This window comes from Oryza glaberrima, chromosome 5, assembly GCF_000147395.1.
Source record: "Oryza glaberrima chromosome 5, OglaRS2, whole genome shotgun sequence".
NCBI lineage: Eukaryota > Viridiplantae > Streptophyta > Magnoliopsida > Poales > Poaceae > Oryza > Oryza glaberrima.
The window spans coordinates 6,232,076-6,255,119 of record NC_068330.1 but is presented as its reverse complement, the minus strand read 5'-3'; the positions used below and the strand labels follow the sequence as shown (position 1 = coordinate 6,255,119).

Here is a 23,044-nt window from a genome sequence, read left to right as displayed (position 1 = left end):
AATTGTCAGGGTGGATAGATAATCTTGGTCAGCCTTTTATTGTAACTGAACCTCATTGTGTCTTTTTATACGCAAATGTATATGCAGGCATATATCATGATCCTTCCTATTCTTTCGTGATGATTTGTTTTTTTAAAAAAAAAATCTTAAGGTTCATGATTGGGTAGGGTTAGCCCCTTTTAGTTCAACAAGTTCAGATTCTCAGCAACGGCACAGTGTTTTTAGGAACAAACTCCCAAATCTAGCACAATATGATGTTTTCAAACAGCAGGAAACCAGTAAGTGCAGAAAAAGTATATGCATCTCTGGACGAAACGGACACTACGATGGTTTTAAACATATACCATGTGATGTTGCAAACCACTGAAATCCCAGACTGACCTTGAACACTCAAGAATGACATCACCACCTCTTCCTCCATTACCACCTGCATATTTCACATAAGGAGGATCTGTTCTGGCTCCATTGTTTAAGAATCATGAAAAAGAAAATCCTGACTGACTGCCGAATTGGACCAAATAGCATGAATTAAAGCCATGACAACATCCCTCTAAATCAGGTAACTATTCTCTCCCTAATCACTTTCCTACAAAATACTTTACACCTCATAGATCGATACTGTTTATTTCAATCTGTCATGATGTATGCCTGCACTTATCTCCACTCACCCTACTTTATATGGCGCCAAGCTTTTTCATGTTCCCAGGAGTTTGTATGGCACCAAACTGTTCACCTGAGCAAATGGTCCAATAATGAATATATGATATGATTTTTTTGCTTTGTCATGGTACGTTGCTAACCTTCTGGTGCAGTTTTCTCATTAAGATATTTTGTGCAGTGAAGAAATGCATGTTTGTGTTGTAAGATGCTTTTAAATTTATTTTACAAATGGAATGTATGAACTATGAACACGTCAATAATAGTGTACTGTTAAGTATTGATTATATTTTTTATTTTAAAAGTTCAGCGTGTTAAATGAGGTTTCAAAGATGCTATGAAATTTATTGTGTTATATGAAATATGTTGCCGCAACAATCCTAAGATATCAATATGCGTGTCATCTAGGTGCACTTGGCTGATGAGCTGTTGGAGTTGTCCATATCCTCCAGGAAAATGTGTTGATGGGTTATGCAGGGTCTGGTACATTTAGACATGCAGAAGTTCTGATAGTAAATGTATGGAGAGATTTAAGATTGATCAGATGTATTTGTATGCAAATTGTGGATAAAGAATTGTCAGATATTCCCTATTGGAGAAGAAATGAGACAGTTCAGGTTATAATGTTATAATATCGGTGCATATACCTTTTGTGCAAACATTCAAATAATTTACCGTTTGTGCATATGCATAAGATGCAATTAATTAGTCCATCTAAATTTACTACTCCCTTATACAAAAATTAAAAGTTATATGATTTTTGAATTATTTTGTATTGGTGGCGTGCGTTTGACCATAATTTTATATTTTTCAACAAGTTCATAAAATACTATAAATTTGAGAATATGGAATTATTGTTTTAAGGCTAAATATGTGTTGATCCTTTAGCATTCGCATAAGAACATATACTTATATCTTTGCTTGGATATTTGTATTTTTAGACATATATTTTGATTTGTATTATAAAAACAGCCGTAGTATTAGCACGAGCATATTACTAGTTTGGAATTAGTTTGATTTCTTAGATATATATGAGATGGAGTAAAAATTAACTAAGCGACAATAATCGGTAGCTTTTGTGATAACTTAGATAAATGAAAACTTGCAAAAAAATCTAAGCTCAAAATAACATCTCAAAAGAGACTTGGCTTTGACGCATAATGGGCCAACAAGTAAAAACATATTAATGTGCTAGAATGCAGAATGTTTTATTCGGTCAATTATGTAAATGTTTCACATGCCGTACTATTAATTAGCAAGTCTTCCATATAATTAACATTTCTTGGAGAAGGCAACAGCCAACTCTTCGGGAAAATAAACGTGCTGGTTGGCGTGCTCTCTGTATGGCTTCTATAATTGCTAAGGGTAATTAATGCTAATATTTTGCTAGACTTTATAGGAATTAGCTCAATTTTTCATTGAATTCCTGTGAAGATTGTGCACTTTTAAGATATTCACAATGGAAGCACATATATTTCACGATTCACGATAATCTTATTGTACCCATGGTAGATTTTGTATGTCAGCTCTCTACCTCTTCTATTTAAGTCCTCTTATTTTATTAATTAATATTCCTCGGTTTTTTACCTTACGAACCATAGATAAGAAAATTAATTACATAGGCACCTATGAGCCCATTTCACGATATAATTTACTCCCTCCATCTCTAAATAACCACTCATTTTAGTTTAAAATTTGTCCCAAATTAACTACTCACTTTGACCCAAAATATAATAACTTCTAGCCTCTAGAATTTATCCCAAAATATAACAGTTTCTACACCAACATTCTCTTTTCAACCAATCACAACCCTCCACCATTCAAATTTTCCACCTACCTCCACTTTTTATCCAATCACAACCCTTCCCTATTTAATTCTACATATTTTTTTAATAACAGTGTCGAACTCTAAAAATGCTTATATTCTCGAAAGGATGGAATTACTCTTAGGATGTATTTGAGTGAAGAGAAGAATGATAAGATACGTAAAATGAGATAAGTTATTAGCATATGATTAATAAGTACTAATTATTTTAAACCTGAAAAGTAGATTAATATGTTTTCAAGATATTTTTTCTATAAAATTTCTTTTAGAGTAAATTTTATTTTGGATCATCTTTATTGCTTATGTTTCGCTTTTGATCACCTTTTAACCAATGTTTTATTTTAGACCGGGTAATCTTGCCTGTGTTACTCTCTTCTCATGCATATGAATGACCTCGAGTACTCCTGTTCTTATTCGTCAATAATCTCCCTTAGTTGTATGTAGACCATTTATATGATATATGACAATTTAGATGTAGATGGATAAAACAACTGACGGTGTTACAAAATGCTACTCCGGTATAAAGGTAAAATAACCCGATCAAAAGTGTAAAAAAAATAGTTAAAGGGAGATGCAAAGCGAAACAACGCCGATAAAAAGTGGCCCAAAGTGATTCACTCTTCTTTTCATTTAAAAAAAACACACGGTTTATCATTTTGCTTATCGTATGAACCATACATAAGAAAATTAATTATATAGACACCATGTGGGCCCACTTTGCATTCTACAGCCCCATCGTTTTGCTTATTCGTTGAATAAACGAAATGGCATATTTGCAAATGAAAAGTGATATGCAAATAAAACTTTCATATACGTGTTCTTACCGATCTAAAATAAACTTCGATGAAAAACCATCAAAATTAGCTTTAAATTTAAGGTTAAAAATTCAAATTTTGGCTGATAATCATAAGCATAACAAAAAGATGAGGTCGCTAATTTACTCCATCTGTTCCAAAAAAAAAAAAAGTTGATATTTTGGGTTTAAAATTTATCCCAAAATCACCACCACTTAGGCTGCTTTCGTTACCTCCCTTTCCCAACCTCCCTTCCTCGTTTTCCGCGCGCACGCTTTTCAATCTGCTAAACGGTGCGTTTTTTGCAAAAAAAAATTCTATACGAAAGTTGCTTAAAAAGTTATATTAATCCATTTTTTAAAAAAATTTAGCAAATACTTAATTAATTATGCAATAATAGGAGCTTCGTTTTGCGTGCCGCCCAACCCCTCCTCCCAAACACAGACTTAGGCTGAGTTAGTTTCCAAGTTTTCCCTACTCACCTCTGTCTTTTTTCGTGTGTACGCTTGTCAAACTGCTAAATGATATATTATTTGCAAAAAATTTCTATATGAAAGTTGCTTTTAAAAAGTCATATTAATCATTTTTTAAAAAAATGCATTAATACTTAATTAATCATGTGCTAATGAGTTACTCTGTTTTGGGTGAGCGAGGAATTAGGCAGAACACGGCCTTAGAGTGTGTTCGAGTAAATGAGAAAAAAAGTCATTACCATATGATTAATGAGTATTAACTATTTTAAACCTGAAAAATAAATTAATATGATTTTTAAGTAAAAAATATATAGATTTTTCTTTTGAAAAAACACGTCATTTATCAATTCGGGTAACATGCATGCAGAAAACAAGATTTATTTTCACTTTCTCACACCGTCGAACACAAATTAAGGTCCTTATTGGTTGTCAATATTCTCTAATAAGTAAAAAAAACTTATTTAGAAATAAAAATTAATCTATAGCTAAAACATTTATATATACGTATTGCTAGCGACTTAAAATTCAATACTGAAATAGAAATTACATTAAAAATATTTTTAAAATCAACTTTAAAATTCAGTTTGAAAATTTAAATTTTAGTTTTAACTTATTAGGGCAACTGATAGGATTCTAAGGCCCTGTTTAGTTCCCAAAAACTTTTCACAAAAATATCCCATCGAATCTTTAGACATATGTATGGAGCACTAAATATAGATAAGAGTAAATTGCACCCACGGTACAACAACTTGGCAGGTGAGTGCGATATAGTGCAAGAACTTGAGAATTGAGCGTCCGAGTGCAACAACTTGACAAGTAGGTGCGTTCTAGTACAATAACTTGACAATTTGTATTTTTTGCGCATCAACTTGGCTAGGCATATGCTAGGTGAGTTTTTTTTCCCGATGTCAATAATGCCATTACATAGCAATCCTACGGATATTACCTTAGATATTAAATTTAATCTTTAATAATTATATTGCACATACAATTTACATCCAATTACCTTAAGATTTTTTTCGTTTTCTTTACCTTCTCAAATATCAACCGAAATAATAATTTTTACATCCAGTTTAATTGACTTCAAGTTATTAATTATTATAATAAAAATATAAATATGATTATACAAAACCACACTAGTATATTGTCAAAATAATTACTTAAATTGAATCTATATAGAAAATGCTCCAAATAATTAAGTTGTGGCATAACTTCTTAGTTTATTGTATCAAAATCGTACCTACCTTTCAAGTTGTTACATTTATACGATCACTTATAAATTTCTTATACTAAACTGCACATATTTGCCAAGTTGTTGCACTAGAACGCTCATTTCTCAAGTTCTTGCACTAAATTGCACCCACCTGCCAAGTTGATGCACCGTGGGTACAATTACTCTATATATAAAAAGAAAAATTAATTGCACAGTTTGCATGTAAATCGCAAGACGAATCTTTTGAGTCTAATTAGTCCATGATTAGCCATAAAAGTGCTACAGTAATCCACATGTGCTAATGATGGCTTAATTAGGCTCAAAAGATTTGTCTCGTGGTTTCCAGACAAATTATGAAATTAGTTTTTTCCTTCGTGTCCAAAAACCCTTCCAACATCCGGTTAAATGTCCGATATAACATAAAAAAATTATTTCACCAACTAAACAGATCCTAAGTCACATAGGGGGCATTTGATACGTATTTTTTTTGTTTAGGTAGTACTCTACTAGTATTTCTCTATGTTTTAGTGCAGCCTTACAGCGAACAGTTAGAAATAATAATAAAAAAAGAACAAAAAAGCAGACGAGAATAGTAGTAGTACTACTAGCGCGTAGGAAAGGAAAGTGCAGCTTTCCCGCGAGCCCATGACCACTCGTTTCCCAGTTCCCACTTCCACGCGAGCGCGGAGAGCAGTGTGAGCAGTGCGCAGCGAAGATGGCTATAGAGTAGAGACCGCGACCATTTAGGAGCGCGTGCGCGGCGGACACAGGGGCCGGTGGGAGCGACCTCCGGCGGCGCAGGATGGAGGCGAGGATGGCATCGAGGGCAAGGCCCAAATCCCACCGACGAGCAAACCCCCGCTGCTCGACTGCTCCATCCGTCGCTCAGCCTCAACATCCAGATCGTCGAGCTCAGTTTTCTCTCTCCCCCGTCCCTCTCTCTCGCCTCACCTTAGCAGCGCATATCTAATCGGAGCAGGCCGCATAGATGCAGGCGCCAGCGGCGTGGATCGAGGCAGGGCGGCCGCACGGTGAGTACGAGGTTTTTTGTTGCGATTTTTTTCTCCAATAATCCGGACTCTTCCAGATAAGGTCACACGTTTTGTAAAAAACCCCTCTTGAAAATTGCAATTTACATTTAGATCCGCCAGATGATTTTTGACCGTCGATGTACCATCTAACGGCTGTGGGAGGGGTGCGAAACGTGGCGCATTCTTCAGCCGAGAATGCCGATGGAGCTCAACACGCGATGCCACGTGGCCCAATGGGATGCTTGGGATCGGACCCTAAAATCGGTTTATAAGATATGGCACGGCCCCAAAAAGAGTAAGGAAAAATAGACTTATTGCAGCCATGTATAAGACACGGCCCAAAGAGGAGGGACACAAAATAGACTTATTGTTATCCCACCCAAAGAGGAGGGAGGTGAAATAGACTTATCTCAAAGAAGCACAAGCTGCCGACCTGCCGTGCCTTCGGGCCGGCCCGGCACAACCCGACTTGGGCGGCAAGGGGGCCGCCTGCAAATTTTCGCCACCCTCGGTGGCCAGCTGTAAAGCGAGGGCCAACGACCATCTGCCACGTCGGATAAATCGTCCTCTGGACTCCCAGAGGGCAATAGGGACTAGATTTGTAAATTTTTCAAATAGAAAATTATTTTTGTAAATATTTTAATAGATATGAAAAAGTCCAAATACCCCCCCTAAACTTTAGATAGAAGTCCGTCTAGAACCCTGAACTTTAAAACCGGACATCCAACCCCCTAAACATTACAAAACCGTTCAAATTACCCCCTACGGTGGTTTTGGATGGTGTTTTTGCATATTTTAAAAGTTTAAATGAACAGCTTTAAATAACTAATATAACATATTTGCATATCATCAGTTGTAAGTCATTAATTTATACTTATACAGGGATATTGTTGACGGGGGATACCCGTAGACTGGATATAGATGATATTGGTGTCCATTGATACGAGGATCCACGTAATACGACATCAAGCAAACAGAATACAAGGATTATACTGGTTCAGGCACCTTGGAAGGTAATAGCCCTAATCCAGTTGGTATGGGATGATGGAAACCACAGATTACAAAGGGAATAACAGAACTCGATGATACCGACGAGAGTGTAGTTGAGTTGATTCAACTAGATCTCCCGGCGACTTGGCTCCTGCGCGCTCCGGCTCCGTAGGCTGTGAGGTGTATATGTTGGCAGCAATATTCGATGCCTTAGGTCCTGTCCAGGGGGTCCCTTATATACCGCGGGTCAGTTGATCTCCAAGTAGGACTCGAAGATATCGAACCCCTCACGATATGGTAAAGACCCAGTCTCGTCCGAGTAGGACTCCTCCCATCCGTATATTTTGTTTCTATCACGTGATAGATTTCCTCATCGTATATGGAAACTATCCGTATACGCGCGGGTATGCCATATCGGTACCCACCGTACAACCAAGGATAGAGAGTATACCTTATCCATAACCCTGACATATATCATACTATTATTATGTTGGTACTTGTTTGTAAGTGAGAGCTAACAACTGGTAAAAGAAAGATTTAAGTGAAGATTTTAATACATATGTCCAATGTGTATGTTACGTGATCAAACTCATCAAATTTATATACAAATTAGATAAAAACCACTGTACAAAACCACCTTAGGGGGTAATACGTACGGTTTTACAAAGTTTAGGGAGTTGGGTGTCCGGTTTTAAAATTCAGGGTGCTAGACAGATTTATATCTAAAGTTTAGAGGGTATTTAGACTTTTTCCTAATAAATAAAAATAAAAAATTCTACGAAATACGAATCAGCAGCAAGCGGCAACGGTGAAAACAAATCGTAAGTACTAGCCCAGCATGGGAATGGCCCTTCCAACATTTCATCTTCCTAGGCTCTAGGGTCTGTTAATTATTTACTCCGTTTCAGATAAAATAGGATTGTCCATATTCATATACTTCCTCCGTTTCCGTTTCATAATGTAAGTTGTTCTAACATTTTCTACATTTATATTTATATCAATGAATTTAGATAGATATATATGTCTATATTCATTAACATCAATATGAATATGAGAAATACTAGAATGACTTACATTGTGAAACGGAGGAAGTATGTGTTAATGAATCTAGACATATATGTGTCTAGATTTATTAACATCTATATAAATTTGGACAATACTAAAATGTTTTACAACCTAAAACGGAAGCAGTGGTTGCTAATTAAGTATACACAATTAGTACTAAGTGTAGATTTTGGGGTCCTAATTTTTGGGGGCCCTGAGCATGTGCACATGTTGCACCGGCCTATGCATGGGTCTGTATAGTACAGTAGTAGATCTCGGGAACTTTTTAAGTATTTTTGACAAACGAAATATGTGGAATCTAATTTAGTGCGTTCATATGAAATCTTCTAGTCATTACGAACTGAAAAAAAAAAGTTAAAAATGTGAGTGAAAGTAAGCAGGCAAGTTCTAAACAACAGTGGTCAAAACATAGGCCTACTAATGGGCTTGGATGTCTGGCCCAGGATGTTGGGCCCAGCCAGCCCAAGTATGCAAAATATGACTAGTTCACTTTAGATCAGATTCAGGCCATGATAGTCATATGTATACTTTCTATACAGTTGGTATCCACTGACTTCTAAAACTCAACATGTAACAACATGTAAGTATACCACATCATTACCCACTAGCAATTATTATCTAGAGTATTTCAGATCTCATGAAAACATGACATATCATATCATTTGTAATTTTATTGTATTTTTAGAACTCAGCATGCAAGCAATATCAATTCACTATCTTCACATCATTTTCACATTATTTAAACATATATGGATGAATGTATAACATACATTCATCCATATATCCCATAGCAAAACGCGGGGTATCAAGTAGTTTTCTTATTAGAACAAGTTTAATAGTATAGCCAACTATTGGCTTCAAATCATCTATAGTCAATTTAATAGCCAATTTATATAATAGTTACCTATAAATATGTACTACATAATTAATGTCTAGTCTCACTTGTCATACACACATGTATCTTGAAGTCTGTGCTACAGTTGGCTACAAATCTATAGCCCGCTGCTCTTATCTCTCATCTTTTCTCCTTAAAATATATTTATAGCTGGCTTATAGTCTACTATTGTACCTGCTCCCATTGATTGAAGTCCACACAACTACTTTTTTATTACTTGATAAATCCACACACACATCATACTCCATAAATGCAAGTACACTCCCTTTAACATATTTCGGAGGAGGCATGCATCGTTGTATCCATAAATCTCACTTAATTTACAATGCAAGTGTATCGGCGTGCAAAATTTGTAGGCACCATAGTTTTAAGTTTTGATGGGTAAATTCATGCATACACAACTCCCTCACAACACCCTCTAGTACTTCCCCTACATGTTCTGTATTTTGGTGTGTAGTGTTCTTCTCCTACGGCCTATTGGTGCTTTGGTGCTGGAAATGGTGATGCCTAGCAGGAAATCTGGACAATTTGTTTAACTAGTCAGCACCCCACGCGTTGTGCCGGGGAAAAAGGAGATCTAAATTTAATTCACATCCAAGTATTTCAAATTGGCATATGGTAAGGTCTATTTGAATTATGTAAATTGAGAAAGAAAAACGGACACCAAATATTAAGCATGGCACATGAAAATTCGTAGGCAACAGTAATGTTTCATGAAACCGGAAGGTACACCAGTTCTTCAATTCTACACTTATGCAACATTCTAACTAATGTTTCTCAAATGCTATACCACAAAGAAAGATTGAAGCAAGAGTAGGTCCACCTACTTAAACCATAGCCCATATATATAGCTGCATACGTGCGATTGAGTTTGAAATAATGAAACTACAACTGTTTTTCCTTCTATTACTGTCAGGTCGGCAAGTACCACAAAAGGGAAATAACATGGCTAATGAAAAGTAGTGTTTTCTGAAAAGGATAATTTCCAATGGAATCTGTACAAATATTATTATGCAAAGGATTGTTTTCTGGAAGTAAAGAAACCGGTCAGGACACATGTAAATAGATGCATCAAGACACGATACGTCTTAGAAAGGTTTGTCTATTAGCTCTTGAATAAAAAGTGAAGAATGTGTTTGATAGAAATGATTTTGCAGGCGGATTGTTCTTCATGTACCTGTGGAAAACAGAACTGGTTAGACATGTCAAAAATGCCACAAAAATTAGCTTACAACAGAACATGGGAACAACCATTTTTTTTATGGACACTGGCATTTGACCATTACAATTTGTGGAGCAAATCAACACATGAAAAATCTCTATGATCAAATAAATTCATATGAAATATACATGAAACCAAGAATGCAGGTTGTAAGGTGAACAAATGCACATGTGCCCAAGAATACAGTATAACACTGCCACAAAATTTTTCCTTATATCAGAAAGCCTAAAGGTACACTGCAACAGTAAAGAGAGAATAACTCTAGGCATTATGTTGATACACATTCGGGTCCAGCTGAATCATCTAGGCAAATAAAAAGAATACACAGCTCATTGTTATCAGTTGTAAAATCTAGGCCTAACTTTTATATAAGCAAAAGCAAAAAAAGAAAATTAAAGGCAAGTAAAATCGATGGATAGTTTTAATTACTCGAGGCCACAACCAAGTTCACTGAGCTAACCAACAACAAATACTTGTAGATACTATGTATGTACATACATATGTTATCATATATAGGACATGAGCGTCCAGCCAATTTAGCTTCTAGATATTTCAAAGAGTTCTCTTTTTTTATACGATATTTCAAAGAGTTCTAGACAGCTGATGCTGAACCATGATTAGGGTCATGCATCTTGCTTGTAAGATTATTGCAACGAAAATGAAAGCTTCTGAATAATTCCGAAATCTGCAAGTACTTAACGAAATGATATAATAACAAAGCTGTGTACCTTTGTTTGGTTTTAGTATAATTGGCGGGGTTGTTCACAGAGTCAGTGGACAAAAAAAATATATAGCAGAACACAGCTGCTTATCCAAATGAGATTTTGATGACTGGAAAATAGCTTCTGAGCAATACAATGCTGCAGCGCAAAAGAACAGACCACTCTTCAATAAATTTACCTTGTAAACAATGAATGCAAATCATGGATTGTAGAGTAAAGGATGGTGAAAAAAGGCATACCAAACCAAGCATTGTCATGGGTCGAAGCAAATGTTAGATGTGATAGGAGGGATTAATTTTTTTCAGCAGAGAATAACCAAGCTGGAGATGGCTGCATATCCAGCAGCATGCCATTGGAGGAGCGCAGATGGCTGGACAGCCACACACCTAAATCAAGCTTAGACCTAATCCATGACGGAGATGATGGGGGAGATCACAGAGTAGAACCATATCTAGAGACATTGGTTAGTGGAGCTGACTCTGTCATGCACATTGGCCATCACACTTGCTCTATTCCATACCCAAACCCTAACCGCAGATCGCAACCCTAACCACAGTGGCAACTCATATTGTGTATGTTTTACAATTAATCTATACAGATTGGCCATTAGCAAAAACAAATAGAAATTAAGGTTTACTGTTCCATGACCCGGAACTGACGATTTTATAGCCAATCCTGGAGATATGAGAGTTCAGTATTTTCGCAAACTTGCCATTAATTAGCATCAATCTATTTTATAGCCACCAATAATAAAAGGAAAATAGATCCACGGTTTAACCTTGATGAAGAGCATGCCATATACAGTAATGAAGAGCATGCATATCCCACACTATTACAAATAACAACATGTAATTTGAACAGAATGAAATAGTCTGTAATTTCCTAAAGCATGCTAAGTAATATAGCATCAGCATATAACAGCATGAGAAAGTTGAAATTACCGGACTAGTGGTCATAGAAGCATCAGTGAAAGTGGCATCACATATTCATTTATGTTAGCTAAGGTCCAATGTTTGCCTCATATTGTGGTATCTGCCATGTGCCCATGCCTGAAAACGAAAATGGATGAATGTAGTCAGTGAGATGCTGCTAAATACAAATATTGCCTCATGCAAAAAAATATATGCTATAGTTTAACCGAATACTAATTTATATGATAAAAAATAGAGTAGGGAAGGTCATTTATCAAAACAACTAAATAATGATCATGCATAGGAATATAACGACTAAACAACAAATAAGACATCCCAAGGAACTACCCAAAAAACTGAAATAATATCAGGCAATAACAGTTAACAGGTAGAGAAACCCTGAAGAGCAATTGCCAACCAGCTGGAAGCCTTGAACCTGAAATATGAAGGGCATAGGAATTAGCAAACGAAGCCACTCAAAGAAGCAAGAACACTATTAGAAACCTATAAAGGTGAAGAAGATGTAACAATGTAAAATACCTTTCATGGCTTTGATAATAATAACTGCATGCAGCACCCACCAAAAGTATGGTCCAACATTGTTAATATTATGATAGGATACTCTGCATTCAGATCAATTGGAGAACACATCTCAATAACATATGGATTTAGAATATAATAAATTAACATGTCAATATAAATAATTTTGATGTTGAACTCATAGAGTATCCTATAAGAAACTTTGATGTTGAACTCATAGAGTATCCTATGAATATAAATAGGTTGCTTCCCTATTTTTAGCTGCATAAGCAACTGATAGAGAGGATTTTGACATTAAACTCATAAATCCTTCCCTAAGAAATGTGCCATCACTTGCCATATAATTTTGCTTGTCTGATGCACCCTGCATACATTCTATGATCATATATAGACATAAAAGGCTAATGAATTACCTTCAGTCACTTACTCATTGTACTTTGAGATACAGGCCGATCAATGCAACAAACATTTGCTCAATCAAGTTAATTAACATGTAAAGCAAGGCAGAATGGGTATGTATATCCAAGTGGTGTATATGTATTTGCAGGAAAAGGTAGTAACGTACATATGTGATCCTTTCGTTTGTGCTTCCAAGAATCAGTGAATGTGGGCGACGAAGCGGCGCAAGGGAGAGATGTGGAAGAATCAGTGAATCGATGTTACCGATCGATGGGACCTCTACTGCACTGTAGAGGGGGCGCGGGCTGGCTGTCGTCGAGCCGTTCCTGCAGTCGAGCCGCCGCCGCCGCCTTCGAGCTGCTGCTCCCGCAGTCGAGCCGCTGCCGCAGCCTTCGATCTCCTGCTGCCGCCTTCAAGCCGCCACCGCCGCCACCGCCTCCCAAGGCCAGATCCGGCGACCTTAAGGCCGGATCTGGCGAGGAGGGGCACGGAGCGGCCGTCGTCAAGCCGCCGCCGGTGCCGTCGAGCTGCAGATGGGGAGGGAGAGCGGCGGAGCTGGGGAGGAACAGAGCGGTGAAGGCGGAGCTTCGGGAGCCGGCAGCCAGCGAGGGGGGGGCAGCGCGGAGGAAGGCCCGCCACGCATTGTCGTCGCCGCCCTCCACTCGGGCCTCCGCGGCGCCCAGCGCCGTCGCCTCCGTTTGACCCACCTCTGGCGCCGCCGCCGTTTGGGCTGCCTCGTCACCCGGCGTCGTCGCCTCCGCTCAAACCGCCTTCGGCGCCACTGTCGCTCGAGCCGGGCGGCCCCCACCGTTTGCACCACCCCGTCGGCCGACGCTGTCGCCTCCGCTGGACCTGCCTCTAGCGCCGCCGCCTCCGCGGCGGCGCAAAATAGTCCTGACCCCCTCCGGATTAGTTCGCTCCAACAGCCGTGCCTCGGTGAGTTCGCCGTCCGGCCATCATCCCCTCAGTTGGCGACGGCTCCGTGGAGCAACCGAAGAGGAGCAGCGGCTGCACAAAAGGGGATCGGGAGAGGGCAAAGGAAGGAGGAGTCCATGGAGAAGAAACCACACGGCAGGGCAGAACTGGTAGAGGGAGATAGAGGGACTGGATCCTGTCACGTGGCAGATCGGACGGACTAAGAAACCTGCATTTGCTGTTGATTGAACAGTAGTACAGTAAAACAGAAAAAGGGCAAATGTTGTAGGGAAAAACATTAGGTTTTACTTCCTCCGTTTCACAATGTAAGTCATTCTAGCATTTCCCACGTATATATGTCTAGATTCATTAACACCAATATAAATGTGAAAAATGCTAGAATGACTTACATTATGAAATGGAGGGAATATATGATTAGTTAATTGAGTTATAGTTTTGGTTGAGCTAGAAGTAAAAAACGGAACAAAAGTTTTCCAATACAATATCCTCCATTTCAATTTGCAGAGGATATATGGCTGTGAGCCCCTGACTCGTTTTCTTCGGACACCTAAAATCCGAAAGCTGACATTTTTTTTCGGTTGTCTTCATTTGCTATGCTACACATCAAGCTTGAATACAGTGATCCTTGTTTTTGTTGCTGTACAGAGCACAGTTAACATCACAAGATGCCTACGTTCCAATCATCCAATGTCACACAGCAGCGCATATCAGGCCAAAAGAAAAAAAGAATCGCTAAAATACAAGAGCTGGTAGCTGTTGTGGTAGAAGTAGAAGTGTATAACTCTATCAAACACAGTAAAAGAGTAGAACTTCAGTGTTGAATATGCTAGGTTATTATATAGGCCTCATGACATGTACACTGACAATTAATAGTTGTCCATAGAACTGTCAACTAGATCAATATGCCAATATGAACGAGAGAGGAGAGAAAAGATGAGGCGAGAGAAACATCAATGTTAAGTTCAACAACGATTGTTAGCATAGGATAAAAGAGAAAATTGCTACTCTCTCCGTTTCATATTATAAGACTTTCTAGCATTGCCATATTCATATAGATATCATTAACATATATATGAATGTGGGCAATGCTAGAAAGTCTTATAATATGAAATGGATGAAGTATTATATAAGGCTAAGAAAACGAATGAAGGGTATGTAGTAGCGAATTTCTCTAGATGACGTGTACTGCTAAAGGCTGCAGAAAGGAAGGAATGATAAACAAAATATTTTGTGGATTAAAGGTTAGATCATTAATTTATTAATTTTCCTTGAATACACAGTAAAAATGGGCATCATTTCATTAAAGACGGTAAAAGTCCAAATGAAAAAAAAATGAAAATAAAAAACATACCAAAACAAACAAGAGATACAAGAGATAGGGCGACCAACAAGCCCAGTGACTAAGGGCCTGTTTAGTTGGTGCCCTAGAAGCTGTGCCTGAGAAATTTAGGTGCCTGAGAAACATCGGAGAAGTGCATGTGCTTTGCCTGGTCAGGCAACCTGAGATTTTGCTTGTTTGGTTTGGCACACTTGCCTAAGAGAAAGAAAAAGTGATTGGGCTTAGATTATTTATGTTAATTATGTGTTCATGGGAAGAAACAAAAATCGACCAAACTCTATGCGCATCTTAGCTCTGAGAAATTAATAGCATACACACAAAGAAGTGAAAAAGAAATAGGATGCTAAGAAAGAGATCCCCAATGTGAGTTGAAGCGATACCCTTCCTCCATGTTCGCATACGTGTTAATATAGGCCAGGAATCACCCCTGGCGTGGTGTTTACAAGTGAGAGAATCACGCATTATCTCAAGATAATAGCGCGTGTAGTTACAACAAGAACAGAAACAGAAAAACTATCTTATCTATATCTTCTATCCTTATCTATCTATCTCAACAGAAGACTTAACAGAAACCACATTATCTAACACTCCCCCTCAATCTCAAGTTTCCCAAATTGAGATTGTTACAAAACAACTGTAGTTGCCGAACAGGAAGAGGCTTAGTGAAACCATCTTCCACTTGATCCTTTGACGACACAAACCGAATCTCCAGTTGCTTCTGTGCTACTTGCTCTTGAACAAAATGATAATCCACTTCTATATGCTTTGTTCTAGCATAAAACACAGGGTTAACAGACAAATAGGTTGCGCCAATATTGTCACACCATAATTGAGATGATCTAGGATGTGGAATTCCAAGTTCTTCCAACAACTTGCGCACCCACATTATTTCAGCTATTGCATTTGCCAAAGCCTTATATTCCGCCTCAGTACTAGATCTAGACACTGTAGCCTGCTTTCTAGCACTCCATGACACAAGATTAGTACCTAGAAACACAGCAAAGCCTCCAGTAGATCTTCTGTCATCTAGACACCCAGCCCAATCAGCATCAGAGAAAGCACTTACAATGCTAGAGGAAGACCTGTCAATCCTAAGTCCAAGTCCTAATGTTCCTTGAACATACCTTAGTATTCTCTTCACTGCAGCCCAGTGTATATCAGTGGGATTCTGAAGAAACTGATAGACTTTGTTAACAGAGAAAGATATATCCGGTCTTGTGAGAGTTAAATACTGTAAAGCACCAACAATACTACGATATTGTGTTGCATCATGTACTCCTAAGGTCACACCTTCACTTGCTAACAGTTTTTCAGCTATGGACATAGGAGTACTTACAAGTTTGCAATTCCTCATACCAACTCTCTTAAGGATATCACCAGCATACCTTTCCTGACTCAACAACAGACCACCTCCTAGTTTCTTAACTTCAATTCCAAGAAAATAGTGTAGATCACCAAGATCTTTGAGAGCAAACTCTTTTTCAAGACCTTTTAACAATGTTGTGACTGCTGAGGTGCTAGAGCTTGCAACAATAATGTCATCAACATACACAAGTAAGAATATTGTGACTCCTTTCTTACTAAAGAAGAAAAGAGAGGTATCTGCCTTGGAAGGTGTAAAACCAAGTTCTTGCAATTTCTTACTTAAGCGAGAGTACCAAGCTCTTGGAGCCTGTTTGAGACCATATAAAGCTTTGTCTGACTTACAGAGATGATGTGGTAGTCCTGCCTCTTCATACCCTGGTGGCTGTCTCATATACACATCTTCTTCAAGATAGCCATATAGAAAAGCATTCTGAACATCAAGTTGGCGAAGACTCCATCCCTATGACACAGCTAGAGACAAAACAAGTCTAATAGTTGTAGCCTTTACTACAGGACTAAAGGTATCCTCATAGTTAATTCCATATCGCTGTTTAAACCCTTTTGCTACTAGCCTAGCCTTATATCTGTCTATAGTTCCATCTGCTTTCCTCTTAATTTTATACACCCACTTACAATCTATAATATTTGTCCCTCTTTTAGGTGGAACTAGATGCCAAGTCTTATTATTTACAAGTGCCTCATACTCTTTATCCATTGCCAACTTCCAATTTTTATTACGTAGTGCATCTTGCAAACTATCTGGTTCCCTAGTATCTGTCAGACATGCATACCTTATAGTCCCATCGGCGTATTTCTTCGGCTTGCGGATCCCGTGTCTTGATCTTGTGACTGGACTAGGAGCAGGAGCTTGCGTTGTGGAGCTGATTTCCTCGTTGCTCGGCGTAGATGATCCGGACTGGTGTGCAGAGGAATCTTGTGCATGCACGGGACTGTGCACAGCAGGCTGCACGATGGGCGACGCACCCACTGAGCCTGTGTCTTGCTCGTCTTCGGACTCAGCACCACCTGACGACGCCTGCATGCTTGCGTTGGGATCAGCACCGGTGTGGTGTCCGCCGGAACCTTGCATGGAGCCGTGGTCGTCCGATTGCACGAAAACATGATCATCTGCCGCCGTTCCTGCATCATTTTCATCGCTGTTTTCTCCGTTGTTCTCAGTATTTTGTCCTGCAGCATGCTCAGTATCCTGATTAGTGTGATTAGTGTGGTTAGGATCATCAATCATAGGTTGATCATGTACTATATTGCCCCCTGGATCAAGCAATGATGATGGTGGAAGCAAATGTGGTGGCAGCAAGAGAACTTCTGAACGGAGACAGGCGCCCGCATTGGAGTGGAGTTTAGCAAAGGAAAAAGATGACTCATCAAACACAACATCCCTTGAGATATAAACTCGCCCGGCAGATATGTCTAGGCATTTAAAACCTTTGTGGAGAGTACTATAGCCTAGGAAGACACACTGTTGGGAGCAGAAAGCTAGCTTGCGAGCATTGTAAGGCCGGAGGTTAGGCCAGCAGGCGCAGCCAAAAGTACGAAGAAGAGAGTAATCCGGAGGGAGATTGAACAAACGATCGAGAGGAGTTTCGAAATTGATTACTTTTGACGGGGTTCTATTAATGAGATAAACAGCAGTGGTGAAAGCTTCATCCCAAAACTTGAGAGGCATGGATGCATGGGCTAGCAGGGAAAGGCCAACTTCAACAATATGGCGGTGTTTGCACTCGGCAGAACCGTTTTGTTGATGCGCATAGGGGCAGGAGACATGGTGCTCAATGCCAATGCGCTAGAAGAAGGTATTTAAGTGCTGGTATTCCCCTCCCCAATCGGTTTGCATGGCCTTAATTTTCCTGTTGAGGAGGCGTTCAACAAGGTTCTGGAAATCGCGAAATCGCTCAAAAACTTCAGATTTGTGCTTGAGTAAGTAAATCCATGTAAACTTACTAAAGTCATCGAGGAAGCTAACATAATAAACTTTATTGCCAACTGAACTTGGTGCAGGGCCCCATACATCGGAAAAAATAAGTTGCAAAGGTTCGGAGGACACACTAAAAGACTTGGGATAGGGTAATTGATGACTCTTGCCTCTCTGGCAAGCATCACACACAGACTCCTGACTAGAATCCCTAGTTACAGGTAGATTATTCTTGCTAATGACTCGATCAACAATAGGAAGAGATGGATGCCCTAAACGACTATGCCACCGGGACAACGATGGTTTGACAACACCATAGGCCTGCTTATGTGATGCGCTGGACAGCTTGTCAGTTGGCAGAGGGTAGAGGCCGCACTCACACTTGCCTCGAAGAAGCGGCGTCCTCATGACCTGATCCTTAACCAAGAAGAAATATGGGTGAAGCTCTATGAAAGCTCTATTATCTCTAGTAAAGCAATGAGCGGATATGAGACTTTTATATGCACTTGGCACATGAAGGATATTTTTGAGAAATAGGTCACGTTTTGGGGTGCGAATAGTAGAATGACCAACATAATTGATGTCCATACCTGTTCCACTAGCCGTGTGGACTTGCTCATTGCTAGTGTACTTGTCCTTCACCGCCAGCTTTTCCATCTCGCCGGTGATGTGGTCGGTGGCGCTGCTGTCGACGTACCAGTTGGTGTCAACGCTGTAGGAGCTTGATGCAGCAACGTTGGCGTTCTTCTCTTCTCCAGTGAAGGAGTGATCGAAGCATTTCCAGCACTTGATGATGGTGTGGCCGATCTTGCCACACAGCTGGCATGTCGGCCTTGGCTTGCCGTCGCCGCGTCCACGTCCAAAGCCACCACATCCAGGGTTTCCGCCTTGACCCCGGCCACCGCCGCGCCCTCCTCGCGACATAGAATTGGCCAAGGCAGATGAAGAGCCTTGAAGAAGTTCCAGCCGACTTTCAAAGCCAACTAGCAGTGCATAGGCCTCGCTCATGGTGATGGAGTCGGCTCGCCCAGCGATGGAAGACACCACCGAGTTGTAGTCGAAGTCGAGGCCAGCGAAGATGTAAGACACAAGCTCCTCATCATCAAGAGGCTTCCCTGCAGAGGACATGTCATCTGCTAACGATTTCATCTTACCAACATATTCCGCAATAGTGCGTGTTCCCTTCTTGGTGGACGAGAGCGCCATTCGGATGTTGATGATCCTAGCGCGGGACTGCGACGCAAAGAGGTTTTCAATTGCCTCCCACACCTCCGTCGCCTTTGTGAAGGTAGCAACTTGAGTCAGCACCTCACGGGACAGAGACGATAGCAAGTAGCTCAGAACTTGCTGCTCCTGAGCCCTCCACACCGGGAGAGCAGGATTTGCCACCTTCTAGGAAGCCCTCCATCATCCTTGGTGATGGTGATGGTTGCATCTGGCAATTTCGTGCTCCCATCTAGGAAGCCTGCCATCTGCGCGCCGCGCAAAGCCGCAAGGATCTGCGCCTTCCAGAGAACAAAATTGCTCTTCGTGAGTTTCTCAGAAACAGCCTGTCCATTAAGGACAGACGCAGCGGTGGAAGAGGATGATGCCATCTAATCTAAAGATTGGTGGAGGAAGGATTCGGGTGGAGGGAGAAGGCTCTGATACCATGTGAGTTGAAGTGATACCCTTCCTCCAGGTTCACGTACGTGTTAATATAGGCGCAGGAATCACCCCTGGCGTGGTGTTTACAAGTGAGAGAATCACGCATTATCTCAAGATAATAGCGTGTGTAGTTACAACAAGAACAGAAACAGAAAAACTATCTTATCTATATCTTCTATCCTTATCTATCTATCTCAACAGAAGACTTAACATAAACCACATTATCTAACACCCAAATCCAATTACCGGCAAATTAAACTTTCAATTCCCAGTCGCATGCAAATCAAATCAATTAACGAAACAAATGGAGGCAGCCATCTTGGTAAGACGGTAGATCCAGCTAGATAGATGACAGGGGCTGCTTCATGCGAGAAGGTGAGAGATCGCACTATACCGCACGCCAGCTTCCGTTGGACCTGGCGATGGCTCCGCACGACGGGCGACGGCCGGAGGCGGGGGCTTCGCGCGACGGCGGCCGGCGGCAGGGGCTTTGCGCGACGGCGGCCAGGACAGGGGCTTCCCGCAACGGCGGCTGACGGCGGGGGCTTCGCGCGACTGCGGCTGGCGGCGGGGGGCTTTGCGCGACGGCGGCCAGGACAGGAGCTTCTCGCGATGGCGGCCGACGGCGGGGGCTTCGCGTGACGGTGGCCAGGAGAGGGGCTTCCCGCGATAGCGGCCGATGGCAACGATACCGATGGCGGTGGCTTTGGCTTCGTGCATCGCTAGCTGAGCATGGGACTTCGCAAGAGATTAGGCTAGTAATCCTCGAGTGATGCTACGCCTCGAGCTCAGGCGACCAAAATGGGTCGCCTGACTCAGGCTAAAGACATGCCAGGTTTCATCAGGCCAGGCGAGTGGAAAAGGGGCTGAGGGTGGCAACCAAACAGAAGGTAAAATAACTCAGGCTTGTCTCAGGTCAAGCAAGTTTTCCTCAGGGTAGCAACCAAACAGGCCCTAACTCCAGAAGCTGTGTTTAGCCCATGCAAACAGCACACTGCACACCACAAGGCATCATCTCTAACTGCCCTTAAAACTTGATTTATATCAGGGACAAAAAAAATGAAAAGGATGTCGCGTTGTAGTTACTACTAAAAAAACAATTTTCCTGGACAAGGAGCTCCCATTTTCGCACACGGACCGTTTTTGCGTGCATACGCAAAAATCAGCCTCCTATTTTCACGTGCGGACCCTTAAGAGGCCCGCATGCAAAAATCGATTTTCGCGTGAGGCCCGCCTACAAGTGGTGGCCTCGAGCGACGATGACGACAAAGAGGCGGCCGGGAGTGGTGCCGCCGGCCCCGCGCGCACACCGGCCAGATCCGCATCGCCCCGACCGATGACAACTGGGAGGCAATGTTGGCCGGGAGCGGCGCTGCCGGCCCTGCGCGCAAGCGTGCTGGCCGGATCCACGCCGCCCCTACCGATGACGACGAGAAGGCAACGGCGGCTGGGAGCAGAGCGGCTGGCTCCGCACGCACGCGTGCCGGCCGGATCCGCGCCGCCGCCGCTGGATTCTAGGGTTTCCTTTTTTGAATTTTTATTTTTTTTCTAGAATTTTATTTTTCCGTGTGGGCGACATAACATGACCGCATGCGAAAATCCGATTATCCCGTGCGGTCCACTTAACCCAACCGTACGGGAATATGGATTTTTTCGTGCGGTTGGACCGTCCACACGTGAAAATATTTATTTTCGTAGACACCTGGGTGCAGACAGGCAAGACCTCCGCACAGAAAAACCCTTTTTGACTGAATGGAAAAATCGATTTCGTAGTGGTGAGTGCTTCCAATGCTCCTAGTCCTAGGCAACTAGGATGACCAAAGAATTAGCCTTTCTTAGTTCTCACAGTTGCCAGGGGATAATCTTTAGATGGCGTGTATTGCTTAAGAGCCAATACCAGACTCAACTACTGTACTTTTGCTAAGAAAATCTCCACTCTTTATAATTTAAGCTAGCCAACAGTTTAATATTAGTAGTTATTCTAGAAAATGCATGGTCCTTGTCTCAAATGTGCAAAGTATAACTTGGTTCTTGGTTTAGTCATAATTACCTTCATAAATCACAAGTGTCATCAGCCGTTACTGTTTACCGTCCGACAATGGTAACACAGCTTGATACCTCTGCTCTGTTCTCAGAGCCATTCAAAGTACATTTATGTAGTGCCTGCTATATATAATCTCCATCTCAAATATTCCCTCCTTTTTTAGTTTTCACGTTGGTTAGCTCAAATTGAACTAACCAACATAAAAAATTTGGAAACGGAGGTAGTACATCAGATGGGTACCCCCCTCTGCTCCCAGAATCATGCCAAATGCAATCACAAATGTCCAGTATCTGTTAACGATGAAATTTGGTAAATCATGCATCGGATTTGGAGTTAAGGCCGAAGCGGATTTGGGAGGAAATCGATAACGGAAACAGGGTATGAATCGGCTTCGGAACCGCATCGGCTACAGTGTGCATCGGCAGTTACCGAATCGGACAAGGCAAGCCGATGTAGCTAATTCCGGCAAGATGATATTGGAATCATTGTCGGATTGAGTTGACGTGCTTCATGATGATTGCCACGTAAGGATCGAGTCCGAAGAAGGCAGTTGTATCTATTAATTAGGAATAGTTTGTTAGTTTCCTTTTATCTTTAGGAAAGTGTGTTTAGTATCCTATAAGGACTTTATCTTTTCCTTTTATCTTTAGGAAGGTTTCTTTCTTTGTCCGACAAGGACTTGTATCAACCCATGGGTATAAATATGTACACCTGGGGTCTATGTAATCTATCTCCACGATCAATACAATTCGGCGCATCGCCACCCTTTTTATTTCTACTTTTGTTTTTACGTTCCGGCGGAACTTGGCACCCGACGCGGGGCTGCATCGTCTTCGATCTCCGGCGAAGGGATAAGTCCAATGTTCCGCCGGCCCAGGCAATTGTATCATTTACATCGGCATGTTCAAGGCTGCATCAGTACATTCGACCTCTTGGATTGATCTGGTTTGGATGATATACTTGCCTACCTATTTATCATATGTCTCTGTTAATCTAGTCTTAGCATATCAATTTAGCTCTATCGGCTGCTTCTCGTTTTAGGG

The 23,044-nt window shown here is 41.0% G+C and overlaps 1 long non-coding RNA gene and 1 other non-coding gene across 5 annotated transcripts; both read right to left on the bottom strand.

Annotated features, from left to right (window-relative positions):
* Positions 1-9,820: 9,820 nt before the first annotated feature.
* LOC127773594 (uncharacterized) lies at positions 9,821-13,005 on the bottom strand. 4 transcript variants are annotated; one of them, XR_008017596.1, is made up of 6 exons: positions 12,339-12,996; positions 12,147-12,234; positions 11,829-11,936; positions 11,127-11,716; positions 10,894-11,025; positions 9,821-10,120 (listed from the first exon to the last, which is right to left on the bottom strand). It is a non-coding gene; the product is annotated as an uncharacterized LOC127773594 (long non-coding RNA). The 4 variants fall into 4 exon arrangements; XR_008017595.1 differs by having other exon boundaries at positions 10,894-11,716; positions 12,339-13,005; XR_008017597.1 differs by lacking the exon at positions 11,127-11,716 and having other exon boundaries at positions 10,894-11,065.
* A 6,276-nt stretch (positions 13,006-19,281) lies between these two features.
* Positions 19,282-19,420, bottom strand: LOC127775269 (small nucleolar RNA Z247). The gene has a single exon (XR_008017940.1). It is a non-coding gene; the product is annotated as a small nucleolar RNA Z247 (small nucleolar RNA).
* Between the last annotated feature and the right edge of the window lie 3,624 nt (positions 19,421-23,044).